The 18,649-nt window shown below is 47.3% G+C and overlaps 1 long non-coding RNA gene across 1 annotated transcript in view; it reads left to right on the forward strand.

Annotated features, from left to right (window-relative positions):
* Positions 1–18,649, forward strand: part of LOC148222117 (uncharacterized) — an 86,230-nt gene that overhangs the window by 50,966 nt on the left and 16,615 nt on the right. Inside the window, exons 5-6 of the long non-coding RNA XR_015806665.1 lie at positions 90–7,750; positions 12,143–12,276. This is a non-coding gene — a long non-coding RNA (uncharacterized LOC148222117). The remainder of the gene's footprint in view (positions 1–89; positions 7,751–12,142; positions 12,277–18,649) is intronic.

Consider the following 18,649-nt stretch of genomic DNA (forward strand, 5'->3'; position numbering starts at 1 on the left):
CTGCCTTGCCGGGGTGAAGTGGCACAGCTATTGATGTGCAGACACCTCATCTCTGGGCTGGGCAGCATGTTTCTTGTTTCCATCTGCAGAATGTCTCAGCTGGGGCAATGCACTGGAGTTCCTCCCTGGGGATCTTGTTCCTCACTGAGTTTGATGCACTTATTGACATTTCTCCTGAGACAGAACCTGATCTAAAGAACAGTCTCCTCCTGCATGGCACTGAGGCAGGTCCACTGGAAAGCTGCTGTGCTGTCTGGACTCAGATCAGCTGGGACTCTGGTGCTGGTGGCTCTGTCGAGGTGGCTGCAAAGCAAATGCAGCAGAAAGGAATGCACCATCCCTTGGAGGCTCCTGCAGCAGCTCTCTCCCATCAGGTGTCCACACCTTCCCTGCTCCTGTGCCCTGGGCTGCACCCACCCCACCCTGATGCTGCTGTACAAAAGCAGAAGGTGTGCAGGCTGTTGGGGACTACGGGTAAACTGAAATCAAGCAGAGCTGCTTTGGCACAATGAGCCCATCCTGGTGTGTCCAGCTCACACTGCCCTGCTCGGGCAGGGAGGGGTGTGACCAGTCCATGTCCAGCCTTGGATTCCTGTTCAGACTAAAATTTGGTTGTGGCCTAATTGGTGTTCAAAGAGAAATGCCACTTCTCTCATGATGACCACACTTGTTCCCTCTTGGCCTCCACTGGCCCTTGTCCATGCTGTGTTACAACACAAGTGTTGCATCTCTATTAATATCTTTGCTGATTTTATTTGCAGCCCTGCCGTTTATAGTACTTGTGTTGCAAATAGTCCTACACGAAGGCACTTAGAAATGTTATGGCTGTAGAGACCCAAGTGATCAATAACTTTTAGATTACTGTGTCACTAAACAGCAGGCTGAGACATGGAAAGGCACTGTTACTTTAGGGATGAGAGATTTTTAGAAAATAAATCAATAGTGAATACAGGCTGATTGGTTTCCAGTTCAAATAATTCCAAGAAACATGGAGCCCAAGGGAAACCATGCCATTCATACTTGGAAATAAACAACACACGCTTGCTTTCATTTATGTATTTGGGTCAGTCCTCTTGAAAATGGACAGGGAGCTGTTGGGCAGGGTATTCGTCTGGAAATGGGGAACCTGGGTTTTCCTTTGAGTGCTTCCAGACACCTCTTCTCTCTCTGTTTCCCAAGTTCCCTTTGGTACTCACAGCCTTCACCCCAGGGCATGGGGACTGGTTGGTGTGGTTGGAGCCCTGCTGGGGCTGGCACTGGCAATAATAACAAGCACGCAGGGGGCTGGTTTTGCTTTCAGTGTTTTCCTGCTCGGTGCTCCAGCACCATGGGCTGGATGATGGCCCGGGGCTGGCAGTGGCAGCCCTGGAGGCAGGAATGCTGTGAAGCTGCCAGGGAAAATGAGAGGTGCTGCCTGTCCAGGAGGCTGCTGTGACCCCTCCCACGGGCAGGTGTGTTCCCGTGGCAGGTTCACTCTGCTGCTGTCCCTGCAGTGCCCCTGCTCATCCCTGCTGCCTGGAGCACACCCCTGGAGCTGGGGGACACAGGAGCACGCCTGTCCCTTGGCAGAGGGGAAGGGATCTTTCTGAAAGTTTTCCAGCACTTCAGGGATTTTGCAGCATCCACTGCCAGGAAACATTCCTGTGTGAGCTTGAGGTGTCTTCAGTTAATTCTTGTTCTAGGCCAAGACCTGCCTTCTGCTCTGCACTGAATCCTCCACAAAGCTCCTTTGTGGATGTGCTTCAAGGACAGTTTGGTGACAGTGCAGTTACTGCTACCTCTGGGACACAGTGGACAGTGACTGAAGGTCCTAGAAATGTTGCTAGAGTGCTGTTCTACATCTACTGGTGTTTTGGAGCTCTGCTTTTATCTTGGGATGGGTTACTGAGTCCTGGAAAGCAGCCAGTGGAGATGTGCAAGTTGTGAAGGATGTTTTCTAGAACTGCAGCATAGTTCAGCAGCCAAGGGCTGACTCCTGAGGAAGGCCAGTGACAGAAGACAAGTTTGAAAAACTTATTTGAAGAAAGAAGTGAGAGATACTTGAATGTTGTTTTCTCATGTGGCTTTGCTCCTCCTTGTCCAAACAAGAGAAGGAAACTGGCTGCTGTAATCTGACTTGTGTGTCTCCACTTGAGAAAGGAGTTTCATGGTGGTGACAAGGTGTGGAACAGTACTTTGGTCTAAGGTTTGGGATACTTGGAGTTATCTGCCTGTGACACAGAACTACTTCAGCAGGTCTGGCTGTGCTCTGTGTGCAAAGTGGGGACAACAGTAATCCTCAGACTCAAAAGAATGAAGGGTAACTGTTTGGAGGAGCTGAGATAAGGGAAGCTGTATAAGCATCTAAGACAAATAGATCTGCTCCCAGTGAATTCAGTGGCAGAACTTTTAATGGCAGCAAGATCCGGGCCCCATCTGATAAAGAGTTTCATCTGGATTGCATATGGGGGTAGGCATTAAAGGACCCATCTGAGGATCTCCCCTCTGGAGTACAGCTATAAAAGCCCCTCTGTAGTTGTGTTCAAAGCTCACAGTAATGCCAGTCTCCTCAGGACCATTCACTTAGATCATTCAGAAACTCTTTCTTGTCTAAGCCCTGATGCTCTCCCCCAGTGGAAGAATGTGGTTGAAACTCCCATGCAGGGAAGACTTGAGATTTGTTTTTTATTTGAACCCAAAACATTAACAAATTGGACACACGTGCTCTAAGACTCGAGCCCGCTCTTATTTAAGCCAATGCACAACTCTCCTTGATCCCAGCAGGATCAAGGTCCTGAATATTGCTTGCACCTTTTTAGAATATCTGCCTCTAAACGAAACAGACGGTGACAAACTCATTCTGGATTTCCCCTCCTTGGCTGCTTTGCAGACCCTCCCTCTTGGAACAGAGCAATTCACAGTCTTAATTGCTGAATGAAAGACCAAGGGCAGGTGTCACTGTGCCTTCTCCTGTGGCACATTCTTCAGCGTGTGAAAGTCAATGCTGTGATTTGGTCTTTTTTTTTTTTTAGCATTTAAACATCTTTAATGCTCTTGTCAGACTGTTGCTCCAGCTAGCACAGTGCTTCTGTTCACTATCTGTGATTTTCTTCCTCTTCATGCCAAAGTACTGACAGGTGAGTATTATATGTGTAGGAAGCTATTTGGCAGAAACATATGCCTTGAATATGTTTAAGTTCCTTGTAAGGCACTTGATCAATGTGCAGTATTTGTGTCCCCTCTATCTTTGCTCTAAATTCATATTCATCAACAGAGGTTGCTTGGTACTTAATGGGACACTGGGGCACGGAGTGAAGGGAAGGGACAATACACAAACAGGGTGAAGAATGAGGACAAATGTAGATGAACTTCCTCCAACAGGCACAAGATGCTCATTCCTGAATAAAAAATGTGAAAAGGTCAAGTGCCCCCAGAGGTTTCTATTGTGACAGGCACTTAACCCCTTCACTCCTGGTTATCTGCTTCAGCTGCTGGGCCACTCAGTGCACAAGTGCCATTAGCATCAGTGAAATGTGGGGCTGGGAGCTGGACCCACCTCCCTTGCAGGCAGCAGGCCCTGGGTGAGCAGGAAATAATCCTTGTGGACACTGACCTTGTCAGTAGCTGTGTCTAGAGATAATTATTTCCTAACATGTAACCTTTTCATGGTCAATTGCTCCAGTGTATTAGACAGAATTGTGATTTCCTTCTATCTTCAGACACACACAAGGTCTTGTCCTTCCTGCTTTGAGGGTAACTTAGCAAGTGCACAGACAACCCAGTGCTCGCTGAAAAGTGTTGTTTCTATTTTGCTTAAAATAAAAAGAGTTTTGCTGCTCGTCCTTGCCACTGAGCAGAAGGGATCTGGGCTATGTGCCCACTCCCATGTTTTTTTTGACAGACATTTCCCTTTTAAGCATCTAATACTAACCAGGCAACTGTCAGTGTTTAGTAATCTTCTGCTCCACCAGATTTCTTGCTTGTTGACTGACTTTGCTTTACCTTTTCCTAGCCTGGCTGCTTCGGCGTTGCCCCCTGACACATGAGAGGCAGCTCAGCACAGGATGTCAGGGCAGCATCAGCAGGGGCAGCCAGGGGTGAAGGCAATTCTGCTGCCTCAAGTGCACCCCGAGGGCTCGGTGTGCTGGGCACTGCGGGCTGGGAGGGGGAGGATGCTGCTCTTCCTCCTCCTCCTCCTCCTCACGTGCTCCTGGGGCAGCTTGCTTGGCAGAGCCTTTTTTTGGGACAGTCCCTTTTGGGAACTCAGCTGAGCCCTCGAGGCACCGTGTGTGCACTGTCCTGATCCAAACAATAACACAAACGCAGCTCCTGCAGCTAAGTGTGATTTGTAGGTGATATTTTTACAACCTGCTCCTTCTTTTGTAGCAGTATTTAATTGGTTTTAAAATAAAATTGCAAAACTAGGTCAGTTTGCCATTGAGCTTTGTAAGACTCTTTAGCTAAATCTCCAGACTTTACCTAGAAGTTAATTTGAGTCAGACTTAGGAAAAATATTTATTAATATACCCGAAGTCTCACGTGAGAAACTTGTAGGCAACGATTTGGGATTCAGAGCCATATTCATATTCCTGAGACTAAATTCAAAGCCATAGTCTAAAAGCAGCCTTGCACATGTGTATGTCCTGATCTTTAATTAGGCAAAACTCCCACTGACATCAATAGGAGTTTGACTTGAATAAGAACTGCAGGATCAGGTCCATAATTTGGTACCTGGGATTTGATTAAGCAGCTAAATTACTAGAACAGTTTCCCCATGTGTATAATTGCCTAATTAATTTTTAAAATAGCTAAATTCAGCACTGAATATGGTGTACCTCTTGCCACATGAAATGTATGCTATTTAATCCAAGTTGATGGAGCTATTTGGAAGAGCCTGTAGAGTTTATTTTACAGTTAAGTAGTATGGTTTATTTTAAGCTCAGAAATAGCCAGCATTGTGTTCAAATGTCATGTTCCAGAGTAGTGCTCTGCTACATCCCAGCTCTTGAGTTCTGGCTGCTGTGATTGATATTGCAGGTGAGAAAACACTCTGGAGGCTGGGGAAGAACTTACTCTCTAAGATTTTAAAATTCAATGCTTTGAAAAGTTTTTTTGTCTTATCAATGATTTTGGTTTTGGTGTTTTTTGTTTAGTGGCTCAGCATACTGCCTCTGGTAGACTATGTATCAGAGTAAGTGTGTATTATTTGCTTTTTGCTGAAATTTCAGTCTAATACTGTGGGCTGGAGTTGATATATTTGCTGCAGAAGGAGATGCTTTCACAACTGAGAGACTTTCTTTGTTTGAAACAGAGAACTTGTTCTGTAAGAAGAATAGAGTGATCATATATGAGTTTCCTAAGTAGAAAAATATTGTGGAAGGACTTGCAATGCCAACAAGTAAAATCTGTTCTCCCTAAATGTATATTTCTGCATGTGTGTGATTGTATGTGTGGGTGTGTGTACAGACATAAATAATTGCAGCTGGCATCATGGACAGTGCCTGCTCCTGCTGCTGGCTGTTACTTCATAATGCAAGTTCTCCCATTCTCTCCAGCTGAATTCCTAGGGCATTACCATGGGAATTTTCCCTTTTTGGCGATTGCAGAGGAGCTCCAGGACTCGTCGTTTTGGGACGTGCATCTTGCAGCAGAGCACGGAACCACCAGGGAGGAGCCCCAGGGGGAGCCTGGTGCCTGCCAGGGTGGTGGGAGCTCGGTTCTGCCGCGCCAGGAGCTGCGATTGCAGCAGAGCCTGGCCAGGTGAGCGGGATCCACTCAGGTGTTGTGCTCACAGGTAGGCTCGAGCCTTTAGGACCGTGCTGCCCCTCGGAGGGTCTGCGAGTGCTCGCTTGGTGAACAAGCCTTGGCTCTGGGACTGGGCTCTGCAGTGCTGCTGCCTTCTCAAATCATTGCTTTTGGCTTTCCACCAACGCCAGAAACTTGCCCACAAAAGAAGCAGTCCTGTACCCTGGAAAATTCACGATTGGGTCCACCCAAAATGATGAAATGGTCTTAAAAATGGGAAGATCATCTTTTATGTTTAAATTTGAGTCCTTTTGAAGGCTGTCCTGCTGTCTTGGTTTGTCAGCTTTTATTCTGTATTCAGCTCATATTTTGAGGACTTTCTGTGGGGATTATAGAAAGGAATAGAAAAGATGGAAACTTTCAGCTTCTGTTCAAAAAGAAAAATAGGTAACTGTCTTTCAGCTGCTTGATTTCTGCAGCTGAAATTCTCTGAATCATCACGATTTAGAAGAATTAAGAATATTAATATTAAGAATGTTAGAATATTAAGAACATCATTAGAAGTGATGTCTACGGCTTTGGGATCCCCTGAATTTTAAATAAAATGTGGAGATATCTTGGGTGTGTGTGTCACGTCATTTCCCCCAGCTCCGACTGAATCTCATTAAAACTGAGGAGACTCCTCGGTTATGAAAACAGAAACGGTAAGAAGGGAGTGCAAAGTCTGGTGGTGGTAATTCGGGCTGCAATTTGTCTCTCAAAGCTGTGGAAGCGTGGCCCCTTCTCTCTGTGGCACTCTGCCCTCCTCTAGCGGTGGCGAGCCGGGGACAGAGCCGGGGACAGAGCCGGGGAGCCACGGAGATCCACAGGGAGCCACGGACAGCCTGTCCCGGCTCACCTGGGCTCTGCTCACCTGGGCTGTGCTCACCTGTGCTGGCAGCTCTGCTGGCACACATCTCCTGCTGTGAGACCTTTGCAGTTGTCTCCCATTCAGCCGTGTACAGAGAATAGAAAGGTGTAGTTTTCAGGAAATTCACGATGATTTTGGGGTATGTGAGATTCGGTCATGCTGTCAAATGCTTTAAAACTTCAGTTGTCCTGAACTTGTATTTTAATGGCAGTTCTGGTAGATTTTGGATAGAGCTGAGATCTGATGCCCGTGAGTCCCTGCAGGCAAAACCTCTGGGCTATCTGGGTTCCTAAACTATTCCATCATCCTGTGTGGATGTCTGCAATTCTGGCTTTGCTGCATCAGTCTCTTAGAGATGAGCAAAAGGAAAGATTAATTCCCTAGAAAAAGCTTTCTCTGCTTTGCATTCATATAAATTTCAGTGACTTAAGATCTTTTTTTTTTTTTTTTTAATGGAGGGAGTGTTTAAACTGAAAACTTATAGAACATGGCAGTGCTGCAAACTTTTCTAAGCCCCAGGCAAAAACTAAACATCAGTATATTGCAGCCTGTTTGTATGGAATATTTGAAGAATTCATTTTTATCTTAGAGCACTTTAAGACTCTGGAGAGATATCCAAACCTCTTCCTTCTCCCTATGAAATAAACAGGAGCAAATATGTATTGTTGCTGCATTCTAGTACTTTTTTTGTGATCCTTGACCCCACTGTTAACTACTTTTCAATTCGATGAATCCTTGTAGTGCAGGGAAAGCTGTTTAATTCTGTTGTGATCACCTCTCCCAAACAGGCAACAGGGTTTTCCTGAAATGAGTGTATTTGTTTGAATGAGGGTGCTTTTCCAAACAATCTGCTTTGTCTTCATTAAAAAACTGCAGTGATGGATCTGCATGGCTGTCACCTGTGGTGAGTGACTTCTAAGCCCAGACTGTGTTTAACTTCTGTTTCTGTTAGGCCTTTGCTAGACTGGAAGCTGTTATCACAGTTTGGTTCCACAGAGGTGTGCATGAAGCTGGGCTTTGATAAGCTAATGAGACAGAGTTCTCCCACTGAAATGCATCTGCACGTCCTTTAATCAGCCCTGTGACTCTGCTCTTGGCTGCTCCGAATTTCAAGAGGTATTTTCTGTCCCTACCCCTCTGCCTGTTCCCTTTCCCTTGCCGTGCCCTGTGGTTTGCCTTTAAACACCTTTGTGGGTTTGTGTGTTTTGTGCATTATTGAGGATCTGGGAGGGCCTCTGGGCACTGCCTCAGTAAATGTTAAACAGGAAAGCTGAGAGGAGGTGTTGCTTCAGCAGTGTATGGGTGTACCCATGGAGAAATGGAGAGCAGATCCTCTTATTCCCTCTCGGTCTCTCCCCTGGCTTAACCAGCTGCAGTCTTGGCAAAACCATCCTATTTCCTTTATAACTATATTGATGGTTAGGATCTGTGTCCCTTCGATGTTATGGGGTTTTTTTCCCCTGAAAAATGCTGCTGCCTTCTTCTTGAAAGCTGAGAGAGATCCCCAAAGCTTCCCAGGCAGAGCAGCTCAGGGAGCTCTCAAAGGATATTCTGCTTTTCCCTCTAACCTCTTACAGTCTCTACCCTTCCTCTGTTCTTTTCTCTTTCTTTGCCAGTAAGGCGCTGTGTGCAGTCTTTTGTGAACCTTTGTGGGCCAGATTTCTCCCAGGTGCCTTTTTTCCTCCTCAGTAGCTGCAGAAGAGGCAGTGGATCTGAGGGGGAGATGCGTTTTATGATTTATGACACTTTTATAAAGTGCATTTCGCAGCAGGATTGACAGAGCTGGAGGCTGAAGTCCACCCAGTTTTGGGGCTGCAGAGGCAGGAAGGGGCTGGATCTGCCGCTGGTCACTGTCCCTGTGTCATGGGCTGGCTGGGGACACCTCTGCCCGCTCAGTCCTCGCCTCCCTGCCTGAACGGCACCAAGGGCTGGGGCAGTGCCAGGAGAGCCCAGGAGCTCTGTGCTGGGAGCCAAAGCCATTTCCCAGCCCTGGCACCTCTCAGGGGCCACGGCAGGGCTCCTGCGAGTCCCCGGGCTGCCTTAGCAGCTCCTCCCTGGGCAGCACAGCTCTCAGGGGGAGCAGCAGGGCTTTGCTCCGTGCTCTCGGCACTTGGGGTTCTGTCAGCGACTTCACACAGGGCTCTTTCCCACGGTTTGTCTCTGCCTCTGCCCCTTTCTTGCCTGTAGCCTCAGGGCTGCAGCTCCCCAGCCATCTATTTATATGGCCCTCATCTGTCTTAGTCTCTGTGGCACTTATATGACTCCCATTGGCCCAGGGCCTGAATGGCTCCCAATCTTTAATATATTTATCTTCACACATGCAGGCACACAGGCATACCTGTGAGGTCAGGAAGTACCAGTGCTCCCATTGTACACATGGAGGACATTAAATGGAAATTGGTGAAACTGGGAGCAGGTGGTGCTGGGGATGCAGGAAGGATGCTCACATGGTACAGAAAATGGCATCACCAGGAAAGCTTCACAAGGCACAGTGCAGCACTGGGAGGATGGATCTCCCCACCCATACACGAGTCTTGCAGACAGTGCAGTATGAGGTCCTAGCCGTGCCCTATCCCTGTTTTGGCCTCTTCATTCTTGTTTCAAAATATTTTTGTCCCGGCGATACAACTTCAGATGCAAAGCTGTCAAATTGCCCAGCCAGGATTGAGGAGGGAAGTTGGGGTCCTCTTGGTCTGACAGTGAGAACAAAGGATCCTTTAGGGGCAGGGTCCCTCCCTCTTGCTCACTGGGTTTGCTGTTCTTGGAGGGGGTTTGGTCCCCTCTTTTCAGTGGCTGCAAGGTGGGGATGGGCCTAGAGCAGTGCCACGGGCTCAGGATTTGCTTTGCTTAGCTGGAACACTCTGAGCACTCTGTCTGCTGGGCTAGGAATTTCTGGCAGCTGCCACTGCCACACTGTTCCTTGCAGTGGCTTTCCCTCAGCCTTTCCCAAAGATGGCAATGCTGCCAAGCCCTTCTCCAAAGGCTGTGCAGACATCACCCACAGCTGTGCCTTCAGCACAGAGACAGCGCCTGGGGCGCTGGGGGAGCACCCAAACCCCCTGGGCGTCACTGGGATCCCCTTTCTGCCCAGGGTGCCCCCTCCTGTGCCTGCAGCTGGGCTGGAGCCCCTGGCCAGGGCTGGTGTGTGGGAATGGGGGCAAACAGGTCCTGCCTAGGGAATGGCCAGGGCAGCATCCAGGTCCTGATTGGGAATGGCCAGGGGAGTAGCCAGGTCCTGATTGGGAATGGGCAGGGCAGCAGCCAGGTCCTGTTGCTGGGCTGTGCCTGCCTGACAGAGCACAGTGCCTAACGAGGGTGGCAGCTGCTCCCCAATAGCCAGGATTTCCTCAGGCGCCTGAACTAATGTTCTTGATAGCAGCTAAGGAGAGAAAGGAGGAGGAAATTGCATCTATATTTAATTAATATTGCGTCCATATTTTATTGCAGAGAGCCCTTAGGTGCAGGAGGATTCTCGGTGAGAACAATTGCTTTGGAGGGCTGAGGCTACTGTATGGTGCTGAGGAGGTGAACTTCTAAAAAAAACCCCAAATTCCTTCCAGGATAGCCTGGGAAAGCCCAGAAACCCTCTGCCACTCACCTCTCAGCCTCGGGCTGAAAAAGTGGGAAATTTGCTGAGAATTCATATTTGATTAGCTTTAATATCTTCTAAAATTGCAAGCAAGAGAGGTTCAGTGGCTGCAGACAAACACCACACATTATTCTTTCCTTTCTTTAAGATTCCAAGAGAGGTTTCCTTTTCCATTCTCTGAGCTTACTCCTGTCTTCCAGCTGCATGCTGTGCTCCTTCTCTGCTGGCTCTGAATCCCAGAGAGGGGACCCAAGGCTGTTGAGGTGGCCGTGGCCATCCCATGCCCGTGGCCACCCCACTCTTGTGGCTGGCTGTGGCTGAGGTGGCCCTTGGCTGGCTGGAGCTGAGAGCCCATCAGGGATGCTGCTGGCTGCAGCACACGGGCGGTCAGTGGTCAGTGGTCAGAGCCCCGCACACGAGTGGTCAGTGGCCGGAGCCCCCAGCCCCCAGCCCGGGCCCTCAGTGCTGCTGTGTCCAGCTGTTGTCCAGCTGTGGCTCCGAGGCTCAGCCTGAGCTGCTGCCGGCTCTCAGCTCTGTCCTCATTCCGGGCGGGCTTGGGCCAACAAGGGGACATTTTATAGCCCGGTGAGAGAAGCACAAAACGAGCCTGTATGTTGGAATAGCCTGAGCCTCTTAAAATATTTTGTACACACCCTTCATGCCCCATTAGTGCCATTGTTTTGTTCGGTCAGCATGTGGTACAGCCCTTCTTGTACTCTGCAAAACACATCATTTTCCAAAATGTTGTTATACTCTGTGGTTTCCGTTATAATAAAAATATGCAAACAATTGCTAGCCAAGGAAAACTAACTACCATTTAATTTTTAAATCCTCCTCCTCCTCCTCCTTTCACTGATTCCACAGTTTTTCCTTGGTAGTATCCAAATTTCGGGGAGGAAGGAAAGCTGAAGACAGAAGTGTTTACAGAAAGGAGGATTTCTGCCTTTCCACAACTACAAAAGAAACATTTGTTGCCTCAGATAACTCCTAAACAAACTGCTGCCAAAACAATTAGTGTTATTTTTCTATTATCCTCCTATTTGAGAGTAAATAGCCATTTCATGAATATGTTAATTATCTGGTAGGTGCAGAAGATAAGTGGATGTTGTATCTTCACAAATGATGATAACTTCTATTGTATACAAAAATTTACGACAATGATTTTTCCCAAGTATTTGGGGTCAAGTGGTTGCAGTTAAACTGCTCACAACTGGACCCTTTGCTTCGATAACTTAAAGATTTAGCAAAGATTGAACAGTTGAGTAAATGAAGATTTGTTTTTCCATGTTTTTAAAAGAAAAAGCAGGCAGATGAACAGTAAGAACAAAGTCCCTACAACAGCTGAGCTTTTAAATCGTGTTATATTTCTGTATGAAGTTTTAAAGGCTAACAGGTTCTGGAAAAAAAAATCACTTGTAAGTAGTGCAGGGTCATATGTGTGTGTACTGTTAAATACATGGTATTTTTAGAGGTAAAGTAATACAGTGTTATTCTATTTAAATTGGGCTGTCTGCAGGACAGAAATTATTTGTGGATTTATTTGTCAGTAAAAACTGCAGGTTACTAGATAGATATGTTTGTTTATGTTTTAAATCATCCAAATATTTATTTTAGTGAGACTATGCTTTTTTAGGCTCTGGAGAAGCACCAAAGTGGTGATTTTCCTTTTGGAGATGTGTACATGTGTACATTTAGGAAGAAAAATTCAATATTCTGCAAAGTTGAATGCACCATTGTGCCAGATAATTAAAATGTAAATTTAAGTATCTATGCCTGCTTTGTGATTTTTTTAATACTTTTAAGTTAGTTGTCTTTTAAAACATGTGGTCAGCTGTTGTATTCACATATGGTCAAATGATCAAAGTCTGAACTCCTCTCTAATTGTCCCCTGCTGCTTGTCTGCTCTGTCCATGATCAAGGCCTCAGCAGGTGATAAGAAAGGCATGAGAACAGGCTGGAAGGAGAATGAACTACTGAGGGGCCCAAGCTGAAAGAAATAAAGACTTCCAGTACATCACCCTGACAGTAAAGAACCAAGAAAAAGTGAAGTCTGGTTAGTTCTTATTTTTTCTTTCTTTCTCGCCCTTTTTCCCCCCTTGCTCACAAATCTGCGTGTATTTTTTTTAAGGACAGAATGCAAATTGGGTCGTCTCTGTGTATTCTCAGCTCATATAAAAGACAGAACCAAACAACCTTCTGCAGACATGTTTATTTACTTGTGAGGAGGAGGAAGCTGCTAAGTCACACAGTTTATAGTATTTCACATGTTTGTGGAAATCATTGCAATTCTTTTCACTTGTGTTTGTCATTGTTTGCCTGGAGTTCACTTTGCCAGATGGTGCTTTATTGTCACTGGTGTCCACACCTCGCTCTTGCATCACTTCAAGACCAAATGGTGTGAAGAGCTTTAATACTTAGAGGATTTAGTAAAAGTAAATCCACACTTTGTGGAAGGTTCATTCTCAGCTATTCAGGCAGGTCTAGCACTGATTCAGAGAGGGAGTAGCTGACCCCAGGAGTGAAGAAAGGGTGAAATAAATGGATTGTCTTTGCCACTCCTGTTTGTCCCCTGCTCTCTTGCAGTCAAAACGCCGATGGAAAATTCAGGATCAATATTAGATTTAGAATGCAGAGTTAACAGTTAAATACAGGAAGGTGCATTGTCAGATTCTCCCTTCCTCCGCCCAGCCAGTGTAGAAAACAGTTGGCTGCATTTCTAAAGCTAAATTTCTCAGGCTTGCAGTAATGTATTTGTATGTATCATGTTTTTGGAACCACGTGAGGATTAATTTTTTACATGAATTTGCATGCGAATGGAGTGCTCCCTTTTGGCTTCTGCAGAGTCGTTTCTTAATGTTTGCAAACACTGTGGCTGAGATGGAAGTGCCATTGCTCCATTTTACAGATGAGGAGGCAGTGGCTGGCTGAGAGGGAAGCGAGCACTGCTCAGACTGTCATTCAAACGTGGGCTTTTGGGGCCATCTCTCTTTCGTTGTTTAAACAGGACTGGGTGCCTGTTCCTCTGTTTTTGCAGGTAACTGAAGTCTGTGCAGCCTGGACAGTGGGAGTGTGTGTCTCTGCATGGACAGAGTATTTTAGCAGGAGACAGATGTGAGAGGGTTTAGAGGATATTGTAGAAAAATCCTTGTGGTGGCCAGGCTGTTCTATGGCTGCTGTAAAAGCAGCAGGTCAGTGGGGAGAAGCACAGAGCACACATCACAGCTGTGTTTGGTGCCCCGAGGCTTTCCTGGGCTCAGCTACAGAGGGTTCTCCTCGTGGCCATGTGGGTTTTGGGAAGGACATTTCTGGTTTGTGAGAGAAGGGGAGATCCCATAACAGCAGCACGCAGGGAGGGTGGTGGGGAGAGAGGATTATGATCATGTCTCTGCATGGGGCAGAGGGTGAGAGAGACTGCAAACAAAGGGTTTGGAACATTTTGACCGTGAAGATTTGTGGAAGGGAGGGCCCCAGTGCTGCTGGGGGCTCTGCTGAATAGTGTCTGCCTCAGCAGTGACCCACAGAAGGGAAGTGCCCCTTGGAATCCTCGCTGCTCTCCTTCCCTGCCTCTGCGCTCCCTCTGCAGAGTGAGCTGCTGCCACTTGGTCATGCCCAGGTGCCTTCCCGAGCTGGGCTTGGTGGCAGAGCAGGGCTGGGGAGGCCAAGGGCCAGCACTAAGGGCTTGTGTAAGGTGGGAATGGCAGAGCCTGCCCGGAGTGCAGCCTGCACAGAGCCTGCCACAGCTTAGAGTGTATAAATGAGCTCCAGAGACAGCCAGAGGTGTGACCTAACACACCTGAGCTCTGGCAATTCACCCCTGCCTGCCTGGGGCATCTCCCACACCCCACTGGTGCTGGATCCATCCCTGTGGGGTGATGTTCAGACCCCTGGCAGGATTTGTGCTGGCAGACACACAAGGGGAGCAGAGGCAGCCAAATGTAGCCAGGTTACACATTTCATCTTCTGCCACTTGGTCTCCTCTGTTTCCTTCAGAACAAAACTGGCAGTGCCCGAAGGGAGCTGTTGAGAGTCACCTGTGCACCTGGAACATTCTCAGCTGGTGTGGCCTGTCTACCTTCAACACACTTGACACGTTTATTTTTCACAGAGAATTCCCAGCCTTGTCTGTAGACGTTAATGGGAAGGTAGAAGTGAATTCTGTATCTTGAATGGTTGTTTTTGTTGAACATCTGGATTTTTATGTATACAACAATAGCATTCAGCAACACATTGAATTCCAGAAGTGGGAATGTTGAGGAGCAATGAATGGAAATGCTTTTTATATAATACTGCATTACCCTTGCAGACTTAAATGGTTCAATGAGGAGTTACTGTTCACAGAAACTCTGAATAATCTCCCATATTCTTGTTTTCATGTTGGTTCAGGTTCCTCTCCTGGCAGAAGCCCATGGAAAGTTCTTGAGCAGAGAGCTCTCCATACCTGCTGCTGATAGCAGGTACTATCATTCTGTTTTCTTGGAGAATGCATTTGGATGCTATTTTCTAGAATAAACAAGTTAAAGTGGTCAAGAAATAAAATAGATTCCTCCCACTTCTCTCCTTCCCTCATGTGCTCATAATAAGGGGCTGAAGTAAAAAAAAAAAGGTAAGTGGTTGATTCTCACTCCTGCAAATGGTCAAGAAAATTACAGAGCCAGCAAAATAAACGTTCAGGTTTAAAAGTCCCCAACCCCAAGGAATTCTGCACTGTACTCCCTGGGGTGTGGGTAGGTGTTTAATCTCTGGAGTTCTATACAGAGGAGGCATGTTGAAAACAAGAAGTTTTTGGTGGGGTCACGAGCTCCAGGAGGTTGGGGATGTTTGCTGTGCTGGCAGGGGTCAGGTGTCCTCGGGCTGGTTTTTATGGCTTTGGAGGAGCTGAAGGGGGCAGGTCCCAGCTCTCCTTCCCTGGCATCCTTACTGGGAAGAAGAATTTGGTTTATTGCTTTGCCTGCCTGTTGTGAGAGCTCTCTGCAATAACAGATTTTTGAGGAAAGCACCCTTGGCCCAAGCAGGGCAGGCCGTGTGTGCTGTGGGATTTATTTTGTGCAGGATGTGATCGTGGAAGAGGCTGCTCCTGGCTGGATGGGTGACAGTGTGAGCCCTCCCTGTCCTCCCCTGACCACAGAAGGGGCTGCTCCCTGCTTTGGATGGGATTGTGAGGAGCAGGAGGCTTTAGCAGAGACTCGTGTGAGGATTTTGGCTGGTGGAGGGAGAAAGGACCTTTCTGTGCAGCGTGGTGGGTGAGGAGAACAGCCCTGATGTGCAGAATTGCTGCCTGCCAGAACCACTGCTCTGCAGATCAAGTAATTTCCTGTGTGCCACCCTGAAATTCATCTGGCAATTAAATGCTAAGGTTCATGTGTTACATGCATGGAGGCCAGAAAATTTGGGGGTAGTGTTGCCCTAGCAACTGTGTGTGTGCCCTCCTGGGCACGGGCATCCCTGCGGGCTCAGCCAGGACACGCTGCTGGGGGGACAAACGCTGCCAGCGTGGGGGCAAAGGGACGGGCAAAGTCACAAAAATGTGAAAATAAACCCAGCTCTTTCATGCCACTGCCTGCTGCCGGGGGAAGAGCAGCACGAGGTGAAGCTGCTCCCCACTGTGGGTGTCCCCAGGGTGTGCCAGGGCTCCCTGTGCCTCAGCTGCTCTCTGGCAGAGGTGTCCTCAGTCCAATTCCAGCATCCTCCCCTGGCTCCTGCCCCAAAACCCCAGTGCAGAAAGAAAACACCTGCTCCAAAAACATGTACTCCAGCAAATAAATAATAACTCAAATAATACCAACCTAGAAGGGAGCCCCGGAGGGTTCTCTTGCTTTTTACACGAGTTTTGAAGCCGTTTAATTGAAGTCTGATAGCGACAGAGAGCTTGTTTTTGTGCACTTTGGCTGGCACCACCAGTCCTCCTTCCTCTGTGCCACTGCCTGGGACTCTGCCTGTCCACGTTTTGTTAGTGCAGATGACTTCAGGCCATTAGAAACCCCCGTGGTGAATGATGCAGCTTCTCTTAGCTACAAAATATACCAGGAATTTGCTGGGGAAATCAGAAATGATGAGTTGGCTTTTCCTGCTTTGATGAACTAAGTGTTCAAGCCTCAGTAATGTTGCAGAGATTGTGATTCTTGTTTCAGTCTCCAAGCCTCGCTCCTGAGCAATCTGAGTCTATTGTTCTGCCTTTGAGGAATGGTTTGGTTTTCTGTTGCTATTTTTTCAGAATAGATCTTTGCTTAGGTATTACCACAAGAAAAACAGGTAATCTTTTAAACTGGAAGAAATGTCAGCTGGCTGCTGGCAGATAGGGCTCATCTGGGGAGGACTCTTGGCTCACAGGCTGGTTATCCCTGCTGAGATAAAGCCAGCAGCTGGAGCAAATGAAGCACTTATGAAGTGTGTTAGAGCTTCTCCCTGTAGTATGCAAACGAACTGCAAATAATCTGTGCTCCTGCAGGAAGTCCTTTATGAAAAGCAGTGGGATGGAAAAGGAGATGGAGGGCCCTGGCACTGCAGGTTACTGACGTGGAGGGCACTGCGTGTCTGCTGTGTGCTTGGGGTATGATAACACAGCTCTGCTTTGCCTGGAATGTTGTGGCTCTTGGAGGCAGCAGATGAAAGGCATAGAATGATAAAGTGGTACATCTCAGGGCATTTCATTTTATATTTAAGATTCTTTTTTTTTTTTTTCCCCCAGCAAATGCATACCACATGTCAGAGGGAAAGCCCGTTGTGTTACCAGCCCAGTGTCAGAACATGTCAGAGATCCTGCTCTGTGTTATTGTACTGAGATCCAGCCTGGCACCACCTGGGTGTGTCTGGATAAGTGCTTGCATTTGCCCATGACATAAAAAACCTCACAAAGGGGCACGATGGCCATATCCTGAAAGGCAATGTTTGTGGAGGAATGTTTGTGCTTTCCACATGCTGATGTTCAATGCTGAAATGTTTTTTCACTGTTCCTTTGTTTCTCAGGGTGCACAATAACTTGGTGTAGCGTTGGGAACTCGGGGCAGACAGAACTTTAGCAGATTTATTTAACTGCACACAATACTTTGTTATTGGATGCAGCACAAGTTGCCATAGCAACTGCAGGATCCCAAACGATTTTGATACCTCTAAGAAACAGGTTGTCTTTTGAAAGAACTGCAAGCAATTTAACTTTATTCTACAATAGCCATGGCTTCAGGGGATAAATGATCTCTCCAAATGTATGCTTCTCTCCATGTGGGATCTTCGTGGTTTATTTCAATGATGTTTTTTCACTTTGCTGTAATTTTTTTCATTATCATCATAATTTTCATCATCTTCATGAGCTGAAGGAATAGAATGTTTTAAACTGCTCATCATTAGCAGTTCTGTATACCATGATAATGTCTTATGACTCTTACAAACTTTGAGATCTTCCTGCCACCACTAAAAAGAGAAAAGTAAAAAACAGGGACAAAGTCAGTGGCATTTTTCCCCCTCTGGTTGTTCTGTCATCAAATGATATATCCCAAATGGAGATGAATTTACCTTCCTAGCAGCCATGGCCAAGGTATTGTCCCTGCTCCACAGGTGGGGGAATGGCTCTGTGAGGAGCTCACAGAGTTCTGTAAGACTGAAGATGAATCTGTTGAGGGGAGGCACCAGGTGAGGGACAGGTTGCCCAGAGCTGAGGCTGCCCCATCCCTGGAGGTGTCCAAGGCCAGGCTGGAGGGAGCTCTGAGCAATCTGGGACAGTGGAGAGTGTCCCTGCCCAAGGCAGGGGATTGGAACAAGATGATTTCTAAAGTTCCTTCCAGCCTCAAGCATTCTGTGACTCTGTGAAGTCAGGTATCAGTTGGGGAACTCAAATGTGTCTGTGAAAATGAAGGAAATGAAGAGAGTTTCTCAGTTGCTGTTAACACATGCAGGGGATGGACACACTTTCAGGTTAACTCAATGGGTTCATTTTCTTGGAATTTGTACTTGGTTTGTGAGGCCAAAGAGTCTCAGTTGTGCTCTGGGATGTCAGGGACTGCACAAAACAAAACAAAACGATTTTGTCCTCACTCCCGAAGTGAGCCCAGGACAGAGGGTACAGCCAGGGCTGGTGAGAGGCTTGCTCTGGGGAAGTGTGTCAGGACAGGGCTGTGCAGTGTGACAGGCTGATTGTGTGCCTGTGCTTCAGGACACTTTGGAGGCAAACAGGGAAGGCTGATTTGTTGGTGGCTTTGGGAGCTCTCCCTGCAGGAGCAGCAGCAGGGAAAGCACCAAAGAGATTTTGTTTGAAAACACAGGGCATGGGCTAGGGACATGTTGGGGAGCAGAAACTCTGTAAAACACACCTTTAAAAACTCTCACTCATCCAACTTGCTGTGGGGAGCAATCTGTGGGTGTCCCCAAAGGCAGTGAAAATCTCAGAATGTGCTGGCACTGACTTCAGCTGGGCTTTGCCAGTCTTGCTCCCTCTA

Source organism: Sturnus vulgaris, chromosome 14, assembly GCF_052056855.1.
Source record: "Sturnus vulgaris isolate bStuVul1 chromosome 14, bStuVul1.hap1, whole genome shotgun sequence".
In the NCBI taxonomy this organism is placed as follows: Eukaryota; Metazoa; Chordata; class Aves; order Passeriformes; family Sturnidae; genus Sturnus; species Sturnus vulgaris.